We start from the raw sequence: 21,009 nt of genomic DNA, 5'->3' as shown, positions 1-21,009 counted from the left end.
ACAGGAGATTTGACGTTGGTTGGTGAACATACAATGCCATATACAGATGATGTATTATTGAATTGTACACTTGAAATCCATATAATTTTATCAACCACTGCCATCTTAATAAATTTAATAATAAAAAAAATTTTAATGAAAAAAAGAAAATTAAAAAAATTATTTGAGCATATTATGTGGGTCTATTTCTGGGCTCTTTATTTTCTTCCCTTGATTTTTGTGTCTATCTCTGAACCAAAATCACTGTCTTAATTATTATTGCTTTATACTAAGGCTTACCAACTGGTAATGTGAGGATTCCAACTGTGTTCTTGCTCAATACTTATTTTTCAGTTCTAGCACTTTGCTTTTCTATATACATTTTAGAATCGGCTTATCAAAGAATCCTGCAGAGATTTTTTATTAGAATTGTGTTAAAGCTATAGATTAATATAGGGAGATGTCCATTCGATATTAAATATATTGAATCTTTTAAACCATGAATTTGGTTTATCTATTTATTAGGTCTGTCTTAGTTCTCTTATCAGCACTTTACAGTTTACATTATATAGATCTTGCACATATTTTGTTAGATACTTTTAGAGCTATTGTAAAAGGTACTGTTTTTAGAATATTGGTTTTCTATCATTAATCGTTTTTTATGAAAATCAGAATTCTAAGATAGTCCCCAAAATTCCAATTTCCTGGTATATTCACCTCGTATAATCTTCCTACCTTTGAATGTGGGTGTGAACCATGAATATGATGGTATTCAGTCCTGTGATTAGGTAGTTATATGCCACAGTTGACTTTTAAGAAGGGTAGAGTGTCCTTGATAGGGTTGACCTATTTAGGTGAGCCCTTAAACTAAATCTTTCTTCTGGTTTTCTGAGTGTTTTTATCATGAAAGATGTTGAATTTTATCAAATGCTTTTCTGCATCTATTGTCTTGATCATGTGGTTTTTCTTTAGTTCGTTAACCTGTGGATTACATTTATTATCTTTTGAATGTTGAACTAGCCTTGCATTCCTGGGATAAACCCTACTAGGCTGATTATTTTGTGTCTAGGTATGATTTTCTTTGAATTTATTCTACTTGAGTTTTGCTGAAGGGAAGATCAATTAATTTTAAGTTAAGCTTCTCTCTGGTGAATATGGTTTAGGCAGTTAAAGAATTAAAAGAGAAAAAAATAATGGTGTTTTAATAATAGTGTTTAATGATAATATTGTTATAATAATAATTATTATCTATAACGCTCACTGAGCATTTATTACATACTAAGTGCCATGCTAAGAGTTTTAGAGATATTATCTTCTTTACTCCTCATATGGCTATTCTTATTATGGACTTATTTGTGAACCTCACCCCCAAATTTATATGTTGAATCGCCAATTCCCAATAGAATGATGTCGGAGGTGGGGCCTTTAGGAGGTAATTAGGTTTAGATGAGATCATGAACTAATTCCATGATGTGATTAGTGTCATAATAAAAGAGACTAGAGCTTGCTCTCTCTCTGTTGCATATACTGTGGAAGACCATGTGAGAACAGAACCAGGAAGAGGGCCCTTGAGGAGATCCTGACCATGCTGGCACCCTGATCTCAGACTTCCAGCTTCTGAACTGTGAAAAATAAATGTTGTTTGAGCCACCCAGTCTGTGGTATTATTGCAGCAGCCCAAACTTGCTGAAATACTTCCCATTTTCTAGATGAGAAAACTGATGCTTATAGGAGTTGAGTAATCTTCTCAAGATTATAGAAGTAGGACTGGGTAGAGCTGTGATTTGAACCTCTTGAATCTGGGCCTGTTGAGTTTATAGAACTAGGACATCACTGTTATAAAATAGTGCACATGTTTTGAAAGGAGAAAAGAGGATTTGTGTACATTTAATAGCACTCAAAATTAGCACAAAATGGTGGTTCTGTGTACAGAGACTACTTACCTAAAAATTATTTCTTGCAAGCACTTAATTAGAATAGATTCAAGATTAGACCTATAGCATTAGGCCCATAAAAGAAGGGAAGAGTTTATTTTTACAAAATGTACATGTACAGGAACGTTTCTCTATATATGTAAATAGGACATGATTACATATATAAATCAAATACCATTTATTGACCATATAATTTGTGATTAGATAAGCAATGATTACCTGAACATGCCCCGATCAGCTTCTCTCTCTTTCTTTCTTCATGGAAATGTTCCTGTTTTTCTTTTTATGGTTGGCAGTTCAAATAACTCTCAACACAGGGCAAAAAGTGGCTTTCTGGATTAGAACTGCTGATACTGACCTGGTAAAAAGAAGTTTGGAATTTTGCTCTCAGTCTCTTTAGACAAGATATCAGAAATGTGTAGCTTAATTTAGGCAAAGACTTTGCACTGACAATAAGCCTGCCTACCGGCAGTCTTCTAATTGAAGAAAACATGTAATGTTAAGATCTGCCCAGTATAGAATAGCAGTGATAAAAATAAAAGAGCTTGACGTATTTTTATTTCATGAAGTCCCTTATTCTGCAAGTCAAATACAGACACAGACATGAATGTACTGACATTTTTACTTCTGTTATTTGTAGCACATTTTTCTATTTTTATGAAGCAAAGCAATGCGAGTTGATTTGACTAGAGATTTGACACAAAGTAAAATGCAAGGTCACATACTTCCTAGCAAGAAAGCAACATCTATGCTTTAGAACACTGTTTTAGAAAAATCAGTTCACATGGAAATGACAGAATATTTTAGATGAAATACGAAGTTGATCACTCAAAAATCTTGGAAACATATGACAAGTTACTTTTGTCCACTTAATAGCACATAGAGGGTCTGAAAGAGTTAATATCTTCTGAAATTGCCTACTACACTCAGCCAGTGGTCCTACAGGATCTGGCTTTTTACTCCATAGGATTTTATGAAATATTATTCTTTTGGGTTGTTAAGCTGTTTCCAATTTTCTCAATTTGGATTTCAGAAGACTCCCTGCTAAGTATAACTTTTGAATAGAGGATTTTTACAGATTTTTATAGGCTAAAATCTGAAGACTGGAAAATTTGCTTAATTGTGAAACTCAACAGCCGGAGGATTAATATTTGAACTTTATAACAAAACAAATAGTATCTTGTTCTGATAGAAAACAAAACTGTTTCATATGATTTAATAGCTTTGTTTAGTAGAACAAATCACTAGAAAGATCTAAGTGAAGGAGAATTACTTTTATATTCTTTTTGTTTTCTGAGAACTCGACTTGAAGAAATCCATTCACTAGATCTGAAGCAGCAACTATGTGCCATTCACGCATAGAGCAAATGTGTATGGAGTACCTGTGTGCTCAGGTTATTTCAGGCACTTGAGATTCAGGCACCAACAAGGACTCACACGTTGGAGACATTGATCCATTGGGGAGAGGAAAAGATAGGAGGAATGATGACAACTAGGTGTTCACCAGTATCTAGTGCCCAGCCCTCCCAATTTCTTCTGGTCCTGGCATGATCCCTGAAGTTATATCAACTGAAATTCCTATAACCAACAATCATTAAATGTAGTAGATTGCTTCTTTATTGTTACCATGCCTCATACAGTTCTAATAGATTGAACATGAATGACTACACGATTCTAGAAATTTCTTACTGGTATCCTGGTCTCATTTTATAATCTCTTTTGTACAGGGCAAATGTCATCAGATTTAAAAATAAAAACAAGAAAACAAAAGCAGTTGGTCATTTAACCTAACAAACGTATGTTTAATCCCATTTAAGGAGAGAAATAGGTTGTTGAAAGCGGTTCTGAGCCAGTGTTGTACAAGTGAGAGATAGTATGGATGGATTGGGGCAGTGAATGAAAGGACTGAATGAAGGATTTCTTGGCTGGAAGAATACAGACTAGTTAGAGAGGAAATGAAAGCTGGGAAAACTGGAGGGGGCCTTTGAAACTAAGAAGTGGAGTCTGCATTTGATAAGGAGGACAATAGCGAGGCCACTGGCAGGGAAGGGGTGACCTGGTCAAAGCTGTGGGTGAGAAAAAACATTTTTCATCAACTGGTAAAATTGAATATGTACTGGTTTTGCATGCCTGAGTTGTCTGTTAGAGCCATTGTTGTTGCTGTGAAAAACCCTGAAGGATATTACAATGGAAAATAAATGAGAAAAATCCATGGTTCTGAGATCTGAGTTTCCACACAAAACATTACTTTTCCTTTAAGCAAATTAAACTCAACTTCTTTTGTTCAAGGGGCAGGCATCTTTTTGGTCTTGCCAATTTACTTTTTAAAGATATGCTTTAGTTCTGATTTTCATAGTATTATCTCTATAGGAATTTTGTTTATAATGTCAGCTATAACTAATAGGTATTTCTCCACTTTCCATTGTAATGAATATATTCTCTTTATATATTTTTGAGCACATTATTCTTTCAGTTAACATTCATTTTTAACAAGTGCAAATGTGGCTTAATTTTCATGTACTTTTTTGTAATCTTTGTAATGCATCAACATTTTTGTGTGATAATTGAAGACTTCTATTTTTAAGTTGATGCACAGAAATAAAATGCCTATTATCTATATTGAAAAACTGAAGCTTTTCTAATAGTTGTATTTAGCTGTAAATTATAACTGCTTTGCAAGTGAACATTATAAATGGAAAAAGTACTTTATATGTTTTTATGTAATATGTGTAATATTTGTAAGATATATAAATATATTTATAAAATGTATACAATTTACATATTTGTAAAATATATATATGAAGAAAAAAGTATAAGAAAAAATAATGGACTATAGTATTCAGACAACAGCTTTAATTGTATTTCTGACAGAGAGCAAAGTGTTTAAACGCTTTTTGGCTAATACCATCATGTTGACTTAGAGCCCTTTGACTTGCAGAAGTTATATGCATAAAACTTTCAAAGTTATAACTCAATTTCTTCTTCACTGATACAGCTTCATTTTATGCCTTTCTTCTTCCAAAATCATGCAGTGAAACCAAAGTTTAGGTGTGTAAAAGCGCAAGGATAAATCGAATATTGCAAGATCATAGTCGTTTGCACTAAGCACTGAATACTCCGAATGAGTCTTGTATAAACTGAACAGATTTGGGGAGCAAGTTGGCACGATGCAATGAACCTTATTCTCATCATATATCATTGGGTTACTCTTTAGTGCTTTTAGGGTAGATGTGCTTTTTAAATAACCAATTTACCACTAGGGAGCAACATAAACATTAGGGAAAATAGAGTACTACATTTAGTTCAATTGAGTATATCAAATGACAATTTGAATAGCTCCCTTACAATTCAGATGTTAAAAAAGTCCTCTACTTCTTTTTTTTTTTTCCTCTTCAGAGTGGGTACCTCATGCCAAACAGTTGCAAAGTTTAGTCTTCTCTCAAAGGCTCCCTAGAGGAAGCTTGAACAATATTCCTTAGCAAACCCATTCCAATCTGTTATACTTCTTAGCACAGGAAATTTGTCTGTGCCTCATATTGCACAGGCATTTCTTTGTATTAGCCCTTAGTGGAGAAAAAAAGATATTTGGGCAACTTTCTCCATGAGAGCCCTCTTTATGTGTCAGAAGCATATTATGAAAATTGAGACCATGGAACTAATATCATCAGGAGGGCCTGACAGAAAGCCAGGTACAATTTTGGTGTGTTCTTATTTCTGGTAGATTATTCCTGGTTCCATGAGCATAGTCTTTGCTTCTGATGTTAAGGATGTGGAGATAGTGATGTGTTTTCAGTTTGTGATAATCAGCAGATTTGGATGGCAATATTTACTTATTTCTTCTTTAGGTTAGAGTATTGTGCTTTTTTCCTTAGTATTTTGTATTTTAGTTATTCTAATTAAGATAAATTGTGTCATTTAATGCTTATCATTATTTTAGTTCTCTTCACTGTTCTTATTTAGCCAAGATAATTTAGAATTCCATTTCTTTGAGAATCTTCTTTTGCTTTCTTAGAGCTTCTTTCTTTCATTACCCCAGTTACTACCTAGGAATATAATGGTCTTGAGGCCAGGACCGACCCTTATCAAACATTTAAAAATATTAATCACAATAGTAACATTTAAAACATGTATATAGTCACTCTTCTGAGTTCTCTTATTGCCATCCAGTTTTTACTGTATTGACAATAGATTTGTTGATTTGAAATTATCCCAATATTTTTTTTTAGCTCGAGAGTCAGCTTTGTCAGCTTGTTCTAAATCAGGGATGTATACATAAACTACAGCCCATAGCAAAATACAGTCTGCAGCCTGTTTTTATAAATAAAGTTTTATTGAAACACAGCTATGCTCATTCACTTATGTACTATCTATGGCTGCTTTCACTGTATAGTGGCGTAGTTGAACAGTTGTAGCAGAATCATATCTGTTGCAAAGCCTAAAACAATTTACTGTCTGTCCCTTTATAGGAAAAGTTTTCCAACATCTGTTCTAGATTAATTCATATTTGTTTAAGAGTACTGGATTGGACAGTAGCAAACGTGAATTCCAATCCTGCCTCTCCATTCTAATTAGCTTTGTGACTTTGGCCAAGTCATGTTGACTCTCTGGCCTTTGTTTCCTAATCTACAGGATGAAGAGGCAGGACTGTGTGAATATCAGTCTCTTCCAGCTTTAAAATTCAGAAAATTTAATCAACATTATTTTATCTAAAATAATCTAGAGTTGATTTTTCAGATTAAGTTTTGGATTTGTAATAATAATTTTCGATTATATTAGATGCACATCCAAATTTCTCCTAAATATTCAATGACATATAAATGATAATGATACATCTTGTCTACATGAAGTCAATATGTGCCAAGTATGGAGGCAGGTTCCTTACCTTATCTTTCTAATCTTTAAAATACCTCTGCATAGTGGATGTGAGTGTTCATACAGCTGGCAAGAGGCAGAGCTGAGACTTGAACCTGATTCTAACGGTAAAAGTCCACGCTCTTTCCAATGTAGCCAACCATCTCTTTTCATGTGCTACCTCTATTTTAACTCAGTGATTTGGATATATGGTAGCATTTCACTTATCCAGAGGTTGCCACCTAAATAATTCAGCATATAGCCAATGATTAACAAAGCAAAAAGTGATTAACGACCAAATAGATGTTCACTCTCCCAGAAATAGAAGTATTTCCCACGATCCTCTTTCATAGCCTGTTCTTTTACTTTTGAAACAAATCTAAAAACTTGCTTTTTTTTGGCTTCCCAGATCTCTATACCTAATGGCAAACAAATTGGAAATGGAGATGGATAGAACTACTGGTGCAGGTACCTCTACACCAGTAGAGTTGGCGACTGCTGAGACTGCATATAACAGGCAAGAGTGATACATTCTAAATGGCAAGAACCTAAAGCAGGCAGCAGTCTTAGGCAGCTTAGCACAGGGACAAAGTCACCCCAGGATCTTCCCAGTAGTGCTGGGAAAGTTTTGCTGCTCACCATAAAGGCCCCAAAGCAGCAAGAAAATGTTAAAAATTAGCACACTCAGTTTAAGAAGGTAGAGTACAAGTGTTCTGTTTCACAAAACTCTAATAAAATCATGAAAGATATTTAAAATGTTAAACAGATATACTTCAGTTAACTGAATTTTTCCCTATGTGGACTATTTGCTTACTTAAAAGTGCTGAACAAATGAAATATTGCCAAGTCTAGATTATTTAAGAAATTTTTCTCCAAATTTTCACCTAGTTCATCTTACTTTTCTTCGTTATTATCTTATTCATTGTTCACTCTCTGAAAACAGTGCTCCAGAGGTAAGTAATTAAAAGTCTAACTTCTCAATTTCATCTATTACCAGATTCTTTCCACACCTAATGAAGTGTTAAGATTTGCCATTACTTCTTTATATTCCCTATAACTTTAAAGAAAGTTTTGTTTTCCTAAGATTCTTTTTATTTTTTTTAAAGGAGAAGCCCATTTTCTTCTTTGGTTTTTAAAAAACATCTCGTCCTGATCCTTTGTGTCTTATAGATTGTAAAGTTAATCTTGCAGAAAAGAAACTTATCTCTTCTATTGCCAGCCTCTTGAAGGGGTGGATAAGGGGAGTGGATTCTGTGGTTCTTCCTTTTATGTTTCTCTCTTGTACTGAGTTCTTGGTTTCTTCTTTCTGATGCACAGGCTTTTCCTTCCATGTCGATTCTCTAACTCATCACTTCTGATTTTCTATTTTGGGAATATTTTAACACCTCACATATATTTTGAGGTAATATTTTATACAATTTATTTGCAGAGAAATATGCTAGAACCTCTCATGGAAGCTGAGAGATTTAGGGACATTTAACTAATTTATTTCTCATACCTCTGTGTATGGGGATCAGGGGAGAGAGGCTTATTGCTCACTGATACCACAAGCCTGAGGCAGTGTACTTCCTTAAAATATATCTCTTCTTCGTTTTGCTGCTTATATTATGTCAATTTAATAATGTCAGTAATAATAAAGAAATTAAATTTATCGGAAGTTCACTTGGTGTCAGATACGGTGCCTAATGGTTTGCATGTATTGTCAATCTTCACTACAATTGTATAAGGTAGGTATAAAAGTACAGGCAGCCTTTATATTTGCAGATTAGTTATTTCAAACGTAAAAGATATTTTCTCACTGAAGCAGTGCTGTGGATATGTCTCTAGGGGTAGGTTTCCTAAGCCTGTTAAACTCGAGGCAGACATGTGTAAATGAATGTCTCTGTGGGAAGGCACATCCAGAGTCCTCACTGGAACGGGATGGACCCACCTTCTTCCTGGCTCCTAACTTTCAAACCAGGGACTTTATCCTCAGATCTTCCTTATGGACAAATGGACAATGGGAAGAAAACCTCCCCAGGTTCAAACCATTTGAATTACTTATAGAAAAACTAATCTGCTGTAATAAAAAAGATCCTGAAATATAGCGACTTAAAGAAAGTAACATTTTATTTCTCTATTAAGCAATAGATACGAGATGAATTTTCCAGTTTGCCAGGTCAGGCTTGCCCTAGGAAGTCATCCAGAAACTTGGATTCCATACGCTTTTTGATTCATGGATCCCGAGACTGTGGTCTTTAGCTGAGTGATTGAAGCTGGCTGAGTCCTCTGTTTGTGCTCCAGCTTGTGGGAGGGCAAAAAGAGGAAGTATATGGCAGCAAGGCCCTTTTAAGTAGTCAAAGTAGAAAAAGAATCTGCTTATATTATATTGTGGAGACTTTAGTAATACAGCCACACCTAGCCTCAAAGGGGCTGGGGAATGTATTCTTTAGCTGAGTAACCATGGGTGCACCTTAAACTCCAATACTATTAAAATGAACATAGTGGTCCCAGCCGTATCATGGTGGTGGTTCCCCGTCTAGACAGTGACTCCAACAGGATGGAATTTGCTGGGTGTGGCAAAAGAGACATGGGTGGAGGATGGGTGCAATGACCTAGCGGTTTTAAGGAACAATGAGATGCTGGGACCCCTGCCATTGTAACTTCTCAGAAGGACTTGTCATATCCTCGTCTCACCCTCCTGCCTTTCTGTTTCATTTCTGGGAGGCTGAGGTCAGGACTGGCTTAATGGACTGGCAATCTGTGCAGTGGCACAGGGCGCTGTGCTCAGAGAGGTTCCAGGCTTGGTTCAGTGCTCTGCTGCCACTGTCTTGTAATTCTTAATAATTTTATCTTTATACTTCTGTTTTGTAAGTGAGGTTTGATGGGACAATGGAACATGTGTATGAGTGGCAGAGATATGCTAGGTGGTAGCATGTGCACATGCAGCCATGTGCCAACTGGCACAATGGGTGCTGAGCACCCACTGGCCTGGTGAACCAAAGCGCACATATGTGCCTGAGGACTGTCTGGGAGCCCACAGGGCTCCAAGGTGGCCAGGCCAGGACCTGGGCTCAGATTGATGGCCATGATGGTGCTGCAACCACAGAAGTAACAACAGAAGGAGGTTTCGAGGGTGGTAGCCCTGGAGTAGAGGAGGGGCTCCGCATGGGGACCTCCAGGGGGCCAGCTTGGTCAATTGTCTCTGGAGCCTGTCCTTGTGACATCTGCACAAATATTAACTCTCTGGCCTGAACCTTGAGATAGGAGCCGCTAGTGCTTGGGCATCAGACTTTGTTAGTAAATTGTGATACAATAAAAGCATACACGTGAACATTGCAATAAAGCATGTATCAGAGACTTATTAGAATTTTTCAAAGACTTTAGAATCCTTGGTTTTAAATGCTCAAACACTGCAAAAATGAATGTCCACAGACTTAGAAATAGAAATTACATTTTACCATTGTCAGTAGAAAATAACATTTTCATGTGAACTTCGCATGAAACTTTTGTTAACGAGGAAGGTAATATAAAATGAAACTTTTCCTTAAAATTGACAATACAGCTATAGAATGTATGAACAGGTGTTTTGAATTATATAACATTTTGAAGCCACTTTTGATTTTTTGTATGATCTCCACAATTTACAGGAGATATCAGAAGAAATAATGAAATGCGGTAGCATTAAATTCATATTTAAAATTAAACTCATTCTTACATAAAAATGATTCATATGAGGAGTTAAACCTCTTTATTAGATTTGTTCCATGAGAATCATCAGCTCTAGATATAATAAAATTTGTATTTCATAAAAATTTATCAGAAATTTGTCTCAATATTGTCACAGCCTATAAAGTACTCTTAAAAGGAACAGTAAAAGTTGCATACAAAAAAGATCTTTCTGAAATTAAAAATTAACAAAATTGTTTGCAATCTTGTATTTTTTTTTAAGCATCGAGGCCATTTTCAATTATATAGATTGAAAATAATTTTGCTACCAGTATACATTTTGATGAGTTAATAAATAAATTTGGAGAAAAGTGAGACAGAAAATTCACATTAATAATGTGTTGTTAGTTATCATATCATATTAAATTATGACACAAAACATTATTTTTGTGCAATTTATGTTTGTTTTTCTTCATATATCGCTATTACTGCTATTCGGTTTTATAAGTGATAAACTATTTTTAAAGAAAAAAATTTATATTTTTGCCCCCCTTCTTTGGCCCCTGTTGATCCCATGTTGACCCTTGGCACTCAAGGGCCTTTACCCAGGTATGTCCTTGCTGAGGGCCTCATTCTTTTCGTTACACCCTTATATTTTTCATACTAAATTCCCAATATCTTTTTTAAAAAGTCAATAAAAAAGATAAATATATAAAGCGCTTTCTCCAGAGATATTAATTGCTGATAATGGCTTCGTCTCTTAATGTCTCTGTAAGGCCTTATGATTTCTGCCATATCCAGCACTGTGCCTTCTGCAGACAGGCTCTGAAATTCTTGGTTGAATAAATAAGGAGTCCCAGGAGCTGCCTTTTAATTGAGGACTTTTGACTTAAGTTAAATGAGTGAAACCAAACTAAGGAATTTCAGCTGGGAAATATTTTAGGCAGGGAGACCTCCCAAGAGCCCTTCGAATCAAGCCAAATTTTATAAAGTATTTGGCCTCCTTTTCTGTCTATATTTGCAAATGGCTTTGGAATGGCTGTCACAAAGTTTTCTTAGGAGGATAGTTGTTGAGAAAAATTGGCAGTTTTCTTCAGAGTTCTTAAAGCAGAGAAGTTTGGAGCTTATGATACTAACATTTCCAGAGAACTTTTCTACAGTCATGAAGAGTTTCATTTAATCTGGGTGCTGTGGTGAGATGTTCTAACAGGCATTTGTAATGAGATTATACTGTAATGAGATCACCTGCTGTAAAATCCATTTTGATTTCTCAAAAGTCACATTATGTGTAAATTATAATTCTAAAGATATATAAAAAGCCACTTGAAGTAAAACTGCCTGAGTAAAAACTGGATTTCTGAAATTATTGGTTTTTATGAGAACGGAAATATCAATTCTGAAATAAATGCACAAAATCTGAATTAGTGTTCCCTAATGCATTAATCTATGAGGATTTGTATTTTTGTGTCTATATTTAAAATGCAAAATGATTTTTAAAATAAACGTGATTTTATTTTAACATAAATACTAAAAACACATGAGATACAATTGTTTTCAAATACTGTCACACACCTAAACACTTCCCAAAACTATATTACGAGTTCTGTGATTTGGTTTATGATGTGGTCTCCCTCTGGTGGTTGGTATTAAGAAACGTACTGGCTTGAAAGTAGTCAACAAATTTCTTCCCTTTGGCATTTTGCTGAAACAAATCTAGAAAGCCTCGAGAGATCTTTTATTCTATTCCATAAAGTACAGATCAGGCTATATGTTTTATATTTTGACCATTTCAGCAATATGGGCAACTTCCTTATTTCAGCAAAAAATCAGTCAATCTGTGTATCTTTCCCCTATGGCCATATCGAAATCAGTTTTGACTGTTAGGAAACCTGATCTGTTTTCTCTATCTCTGTGGCTTATTTTTAGTGTATTTTGGCCAGAATGTATCCCTTAACTTTGGCCATGGTATTTTCCATTTGCTCTAGAAAGGCCCTGGGTTGAATGCAAAGGTAATTTAGCCTATGCTGTATGTGCCACTCTTCCAGGTCCTATGGCTATAGCATGAAATAAAACAGACATAAACCACTGCCTTCATGGAGTGTCTGTTCTATGACACATCTAGATATGGTTTAAAAAGACATAAATCATAAAGGCTAATATATTTGACCTTACATGTATGTAAAACTTTTATATAGCTAAAGAGACTACAAATTAAAAGACAAATGAATGATGGCCTGGGAGAAAATTAGTGCAGCAAAAGAAGCTCTAATAAATGAATAAGAAAGAAAACCCATAGAAAAATGTGCCAATAAGAGTAGGCTTCAACTGTGGAAGACTTTTCAGTTCTCTGTAGTGATAATTGGCAGAAGTGGGATTTCAAATTTACTCAGTTACAGAAACGAGCAAAGGATGCCCTTTAGGAAAAAAGATAAGTCACCCAGCTGGAATTCCTTGTGAGTCTGTCTTTATATCTGCTCACCAGGTGAGGGCCTCAGGCGGAGTTCCTCTCACAGGGTCTATGTGCTGAGTCTGGCTGCCATCTTGTGATCCTGCTTAGAATTACACATTCCCTATCCCTTTGGTGAGTGGGAGAAAATGGACCTTTTTCCCAGCAGTACCACCCCCATGCTGAGCTCAGTCCCCCAACTCATCCACCACTAACGACCCTCACATCATAAAGTTTCCCAGGATTAATTTAAGCACATTAGGTTGATCAGTACAGTATTTCAGGCAGACAAGACTACATCATTGTTCAAATTTCAGTTATGAGAGTTTGGAGTGATAAGCACATAGTTTTAGACTTTCCATTCTCTGCAGCAATGTCTTTCCTCCTTTCAGTGATAAAGTAGATCATACCCCATAGCCAGATTATTTGCTATACATTTGCTAGTCCCTGTATGTCTCCCCTGAAACTTTGGCCTCTCCTGACACTTCATCTTGTCCTGACTTAGCTCATTCTGTTTCCCTGATTGGATTCCTATATCTTGTTTACCAGGGGGAATTATTCCTGTTTACTAGGACAAAGGGTCGGTCATATGAATCCTGTGAAGATTTGGGGAAAAACTTTAGCAGTGTTTTCCCCTTTTCTCTGAGCCCTTGGGTGCTATGTACCCAATCTTCTAGTCTCAGCGAGTTGGCAGCTGTGACTCTGGAATGCAAGTTAATTAAATTGTGCTTATATTTAGTTTTAGGCAAGTTGACTTTTTTTTCCGTCTTAGGTTTAGTCTGTGTGGCTTTGTTATATGCAATCCTGGTAACTAGGGTTCCTAGGAGAGATTTTATGTAGCTGTGCTGCGAAAAGTATGCAGTGAGAGAAAATTGAGGAAGCACGGGACAGAAAATTCAGAGAACACTTCTGTGTTCCACCAGTATGTAAATCATTAGGCAGGGCACAAATGATATGACAGTAAAAGTCAACTTTCCTGGAGCAACTGACTTCCTTTTCTGTCTATGAGCCAAAGAAAAATTAGGAATTCTATGGTTCCTATGAGCATTGATCTCTTCAGAACCATGTTGTTTTCCAGTTATCTTGGTTGTTACGAAGAATCCAGTTGCCCCCACCTTCCAGGTCTGCTGTATCCAGGAGACTGGACCCTCTAGTTATTTGCCGGTTAACCCTTTAAGCACAAGGCATTTTTTTTTAACACTCTGTGATGGGCATCTTGAGAAGCGAATGACCCACTTCCAAGCCTTGCTAAACAGAATATACTGGGCTTTACCAGGTATGGTGCCACTTGATATCCATTATTGATTAATATACTCAAAGATAATCCCAAAGCAAGTGCAATTCAGATAAGAAAACTGAAGTTCCAAAGGTTAAATAACTTCCCAAAGCAGCACAAAAAAGTAATATATTTATTATATACTCTATTTAATATTGTTATTTATTATTATAATATAATATTAGATTAATACAATATTAATATTATTGCTTATTATTAATATATTATTTACATTATATATTGTATATTGTATATTTATTATAATACTATATGTAATAAAATTACTTCTTTTGTCTTTAGATCCACTCAATATCAGTATGGGATATTAGGGTGAATGTTAAAAATGAACAGTTTTAAATCATAATAGCTTTTAGAATTCAAGTTACCTGAATGTTTGGCGGTGGTTTAAGATTGAAGGGTCAGATAGCTTAGAAGTATCTGAGTTTTCTCAACCTTGCTTTGACCTAACCAATGGAATTTGTGCTGTCCCCGTGGGCTACTGGATGGAGGCAAGTAAGTGGGGTTTGTTGTGATCAGTTAAGAGGAAGGAAAGTAGAGAGGGTCCTGGGCAGAACTCTGACCTAGGGCTTCAGAATCTTGGAATTCAGCTACTGACTATCTGATATGAAAGAGAGATGACATCCTACAGAATGCCGAAGATCAGTGAATTTTTAAGAATGATAATGCTATGAAGTACTGTTACAATAATTAATAATAGAGAGTAGGTGGGAAAGTGATATAGTGCAGTCTTCATGGGATTGGATGTGAATTTTTAGACATTGGGATAGAACTGTAATCTGTTCTTGAAAGATATTTCTTCAAAGTTCTTTTCACAGTGAATTCTAAATATATCTGTTTATTATTCTACTTCTGGGTCTCAAGCCAAGTAATATTACAAAGTCATAGGTAATTTATTCCAGCTTTTATTCCAGCTTTTGCCAATACATAAAATGGACTAAAATAAAAGAAACTAATATTAAAAATAAATTTGGTTTGAGTTCCAAATGAAATCCACAGACTATTAACTTGTAAAATGCAATCAATCCAATTTGTGTAGCCGTACAAATAAAGAAGATAACATGAGAGAACTTTCCAAACTGATTATTTTTCTTTGTTCATCTTTCTCCTAAGTCTTTCCATAGATGTGCCTGAGTTACAAATTTAATAAAAGCCTGAAAAAATGTTAATATGTATAAATTTTCAGATACCGTCACATGCATGCAAGAGAGTTACTTTCTTTCCAAATCATAAATATCTTTTTTTTTTCTGTTAGATTTAGATACATGGATATAACTCTTTTATAGGAAATATCCTACATTTGTTTGAAATTGGTCAAAGGTAGTGTATATATTGTTCCATCATTATTATTTTATGATTCTAAGTGAATAATTGTCAAATGTCATTTGAGACAGAATTATGTTTGTAGGAAATTGCAAAACCTTTTAAAGTGCCATTAAATGATAATTATTTGTTTAGAAAATAAGTGTTTATTTCCTAAAGCAAATTCAGAAAGTAAGACCCCTCAAAAAAAAAAAACACGAAATGTTTGAGCAATAATCTCTGAATTTAAAAATCTCTGTCAGCCTTGTCTAATTTGCCAATGTTCTTTAGAAAGTTGAAGTTATGTTATTGTGCTTATTCGAAGGAAATAAATAACAAAGTCCTTGTGTACATGTTATTTTCCAATAATTTTTGGCAAAATTGCTTCAGAGTCCTGTTTGAGACTTTTAGACACTAAACTTTGAGGTAGTAAACTAGTATGTCTTTTTAACTAGACAATCCTTTATCTGAAAGTTTTCTTTTTCTTTCTTTTCTCCTTCCTCCCTCTGCACACTTCTCTCTTTCTCTCTCTCTCTCTCTCTCTCTAAAACATTGAATGAATAAAGATTCTTTTAAAAACATTTCTTTACAAGTCTGCTTGTCAGTCTATTTCTGGCAGTCTCTGATCATAAACTTGATTTCCTGCTTTTTGCTCTGCTCTTTCTTTACTTACTACTCTGTGTAATTAGATTTAAAATCTACTGAGCTGGGTTTTGTCTAACTTGATTTTATACTGTAATTTTACTTGAGATGTCGAATGCTGACATGGAACTGCTCTCTAAACTCTATTTATATTCGCTCTATGATCTATACCACTAGCTATAGATCAATTTTTGCTTCCTTTTAATGATTTTTAGATAATTTCACAACAAGTTATTTTTTTATAGAAAGGTGGATCTTCCGTCATACTGTCTGACAGGCAATATATATATTTAGTTCTTGTTTGGGGGAATTTAAGCTGAAGGCCAGAAGGCAAAGTCTCCATTGAATCAAAGCATAGCTTTATTTCAGAAGACAAAAAAAAAAAAAAAAAATGAGTCAAGGAGTAACTTATTATTGAGGACATTTAATTGGGAAAGATATTTTGGACTTTCTCCGAATAAATGGTTTCTCAGTAATTGAAACATGTTATATAATAAGCATTGAGAGAGTTTGAACTAAAGACTAGGACTATAGTTAAGGGACTGCTTTTACCTTCTCTTTGCAGCAAGGTGGGCACCACAGATCATAAAAGAGGAAGTTGCTGTGGCACTTTTATTTTTAGAACATCTAAGTTAAGAGCTCTGTAAGTGCATTCATTCAAGGCATTTACTATCTACCATATACTACCTTGGAACAAAGTTGTGTAAGTTAAAAGGTGCTAATAGAATCCTTTGTTCCCTGGGTAATGAATGAAAAATCTGTGTAATAGAGCAATCTACTAAGAAAATAAAAAAGGTGTGTGTTATCATTTGTGGATTCTCAGAAAAGGGAGACTGGCATCGAGGAGAGAAGGATTGAGCAGGGCTTGTGTGGGCTTACTCTGAGGTGGGAGGGAGGAGGAAGTTTCTAGAGGGATAGACGGGGAAGTTTCTGGAGGGGTAGAGGTGGAAGCAGAGGATGTAGGAAAATCCCCAGAGGCTTGGAAGGGGACTGGTTTTTGACATGTTTCTCACTAGCAGGGACCAGTGCTCACTTGCTTGGGAGAGAGGCACGATCTCAGGGGGAGACAACTGTGTGGAGCATCTAGGACAGCTCTAGTCAGGGACTAAAGCCTTGGATTTGGCATGGCACAGATGTAATGGACCCTAAGGGCTTGGAACCATGAGGCCTCAGTGATTCTCTGAGGAACTGAAAGCTAAATCCTCTTCCTCTGTTTTTACCTTGGATCCTTGTACCACCCTAAGGAGAAACAGGCCCTTGCAATATATGCCTGAATAACATTTCTTTTCACTTTTTTGAGTGGGAAAGTGTGAATTAATTTGCTTTAGAAAAACAAAATGATGTGGCGTTTCTTGCATCACAGTGTGACAGAGTTAGGTCCATGCCCATTACACCTTCAAGCAGGCCATTCTGAGCTCGTTTGTCTCATTTGTGGTTCGAGGTCTCGCTTTTCACTCTTCTCGTGTTTTATATCCTTCCTGAACTCTGCCCTCTCACCAGCACCCTCTACCCCCTGCCCCAGCTCAAAAGGTACCTATCCTGTGTCCCTTTCTTTTAAGCTTATAATGAAAAGCTAAACAGCCCGAGATGCTCACGTGCTCCTGCTTTCCAGTGGCTCAGATTCCGGAAACAGCTCCTCCTCCTTCTTCTCCTTCTTGGGCTCCAGCAGACCCAGCGTTAAAATATAAGCTCTTTCAGACTAAACATTTAAAATCCTAAGGGTGAAAAGTTTTCAAACTTTTTTGGGGGCAGCAATAACTTACTTTCAAAGGAAATTTTACATGGACCCATAACAGGTAACAGTAGAGCTCTCTGGTAGGGGGAATAAAGACCCCCTTGATCTCATGATGTGGCCCCAAAGTCCCTTTGTATGGTATCCTAGAGCTCCTCTGAAAACCACTGTTTTAACCCAAAGAGTGAATATTGTGAGTGTAGGTTAGACACACTCACACAGGCCAGTGGGGAGATGATTTTAGGTAGAAGGGTCTTTTATACTCATCCTAACATATGAACAAATGCTGCTCAGGAGCCAGACTTGTCTGCAGGTGTGAATATCCCTCTGTCATAGCAGTTTATTCTCCTAGCAATTTAAAGAATAAAATTGTAAGATATTTATTTCCTCCGAATCCACAGGACCAAGAAATAGGAATGATCATGTTGGCCTACTAGGCACCTTGTATTGTCAGTTCATTTATTCATTCAACAATATTCAATTCTATTCTAGATTCAGGACATAGCAGTGAGAAAAACTGATAGGAGTCTTCTCTCAAGGAGTTCACATTCTAGAGGAGAGAGAGAGACAGTAAGCAAACAAATATCTTATGCCAATATAAATTATGTGAGCCATAAAGAAACAGGTTTTGTTTGTTTAGTTAGTTAGTTAGTTAGTTTGTTTGTTTTTAGCAGACTGTCATTCTGATGGTCTTTAGCATCAATGTTATTAGAAGTGACTAGCATGGTGCCCCATGTTTAACAGATGTCTAGTAGATGTTGAAGATGAAGAAGAGAATTAGGAGAATTTCTTACCTTGTCAGACAAATACTTTTAAGGAAGCCACAATTTTAGTGATTGGATTAGCAGACAGACAGATATAAGACTGGCTTTATTTTTAGAGTATAAATATATTCCTGATGTCAATGATCCTTCATCCTGAGCTCTTGTGTCTTCAGGAGTGGCCATAGTTTATTTGACCTGAGCCAACTTGTAGGCAGAACTTAGTACCACCCTATGCTGCCCACAAAGAATGTACTCACACAAAAGTACTAAAAAATGTTTTTTTAAACTCCACTTTCCTTGCAATCTACCACCCTGTTTACTTGTTCTCTTCTGTAGCAAGAGAGTTGTCCTTCCTTTCTGAGCTACTTCCTCTCCTCTCCTTCTCTCTTGAACACTCTCTAGTCTGACTTTCGTCCTCACCACTCCATTGAAACTGCTCTTATGGGGATCCCTGCTGCCCTCCACATTGCCAAATCCAGTTGTCAGTTCTCAGTTTTGTGTAACTTGACCTATCAGCAGTATTTGGCACAGTTGATCATTTTCTCCTCTTTGATACATTTGGCTTCCAGATACCATGTTTGGCTGCTTGTTTTCCTCCTAATACACTGGCCACTCTGTCTCAGTCTCTTTGATGGCTTCTTCTCTTCTCTATAGCTACTAAATATGGGGTTTAACAGCTCAGTCCTCATTCATCTTCTCTTCACCATCTCACGAATTCTCCCTCTTCACTATCCTCACCAACCGTTTCCTTGGTGATCTCATCCAGGCACACTGGCTTTAAATTGATTTGCTGATAATTCACACATTTATATTTGTAGACCTGTCCTATTTCCTGGACCTTGAACTTATGTATCCAACTGTCTACTTGGGAGTTTGTGTATGTCAGACTCAACCTGTCCAAATTCTAACTCCTGATTTTTTCCCATGGTCTTGCTCTTCCAGTAACCTTCTCTATTGCAGTGGATGGCAGTTCCAGTCTTTTGATTTAAACTTAAAGTCATTAGCTCTTGTCTTTCCTTCACAACTGTCATCCAATGGAGCAAGAAACCCTCCTGGTCTCACTTTCATACTACATTCATACAGCATCTAATTGGGTCTCAGCACCTTTACTGCTCCCCCCTCCAAGCTGCCATCATCTCTTTCTAGATCACTTCAGTAGCTTCCTAACTGTTACCCTACTGTTTTCCCTACTCCTCTAGAATATTTTCAGAACAACAGGCAGAGATCCTTGAAAACATCAGTCAGATCATGCTACTCTTTACTCAAATCTTGCAGTGACTTTTCTCTTTTCGCCTAACTTACAAAGTCCTTACAAAGCCCTATGTGGTTGGGCCCTCTCTTCCGCTCTGCCTCTTCTCTTTCTTTCCTACTCCCTCCCTCACTCATTCTGCTCTGGTCAAACAGGTCTCCTTGCTTACACTCACTAGGTGTGCTCCTACCTCAAGGCCTTTGCACTGACACTTCCTTCTGCTGAAATCTTCCCCTCTGTTTTGATTAACTCCCTCAAGCCTTTCAAGTTGTTGCTCAAATGTCAACTTTCCATAAGGCCTACCTCAAATCCTAATTAATTTTGGGACCTGTTCTACCCCACCCAACATCTCCTATCTCTCTTAGCTGTTGCATTCTTTTCTTTTTCTTTATAGCCTTTTTTTTTCTTTATAACCTTCTGACCTAATATAGAATAATTTTCTTATTTAGTATCTTCATTTATATTAATTGCTTCTCTAGAATGTAACCTCCACAAGGCAAGGGATCTATTCTGTATTCACTGATGTGCCCCAGGCTCCTAGAAGAGTGCCAAATTGACTAAGTAACTGAGTGGAAAAATTAGGGAGCAATGCAAGCTTTGCTGATTTCATATAGCAGATGAGGGAACTGATTATACCTCCCATTTCTCAGAAAACAAGTTGAAATATTCCATTAGATATTTCTGTTTTCCAAAGGGTTTTCTCTATACTATGCTCCTCAAGGAAGCTCAACCAACTTTTTTTTTTTTAACACCTACAGCACCTGGTATTCCGAGATGGTCTCCCATCCAAGTACTAACCAGGCCCAATCCTGCTTAGCTTCCGAGATCAGATGAGATCAGGCACTTTCAGGGTGGCATGGCCGTAGACTTCAACCAAATTTTTAAATTTATCTCTTCTTTATGACAGTGCCCAGCACACGGGCTCCTCTCTCTCTCTTCCCATGAGGATCTTCACTCTTCATTTACATAGAGCTTTCTGATATAACCCATACATACCTACCCCAAACATATTAATGTTCAACAAAATGAAGGGCCTTCCAGTAACTCAATAGGCAGGATAAAGACCAAGTTTGCTTACTTGAGCATAACTTTGGATTTTTTTCCCTCTGCTCTGTACCTCTCGTCACCCCAGTCATTTTATCAACCTATTATGACCAAAGATACAGTG

The 21,009-nt window shown here is 36.3% G+C and overlaps 1 protein-coding gene and 1 non-coding gene across 4 annotated transcripts in view; one reads left to right on the top strand and one right to left on the bottom strand.

The window, feature by feature from the left end:
• CORIN (corin, serine peptidase) overlaps positions 1-21,009 on the top strand; it is a 207,960-nt gene that overhangs the window by 110,987 nt on the left and 75,964 nt on the right. The gene's annotated exons all lie outside the window — the stretch shown is intronic.
• Positions 20,591-20,709, bottom strand: LOC112471626. Its single transcript, XR_003043355.1, has one exon. It is a non-coding gene; the product is annotated as a 5S ribosomal RNA (ribosomal RNA).

This window comes from Pteropus alecto, unplaced genomic scaffold (genome assembly GCF_000325575.1).
Source record: "Pteropus alecto unplaced genomic scaffold, ASM32557v1 scaffold57, whole genome shotgun sequence".
Taxonomy (NCBI): Eukaryota; Metazoa; Chordata; class Mammalia; order Chiroptera; family Pteropodidae; genus Pteropus; species Pteropus alecto.
This window is presented reverse-complemented; position numbering and strand designations above follow the sequence as displayed.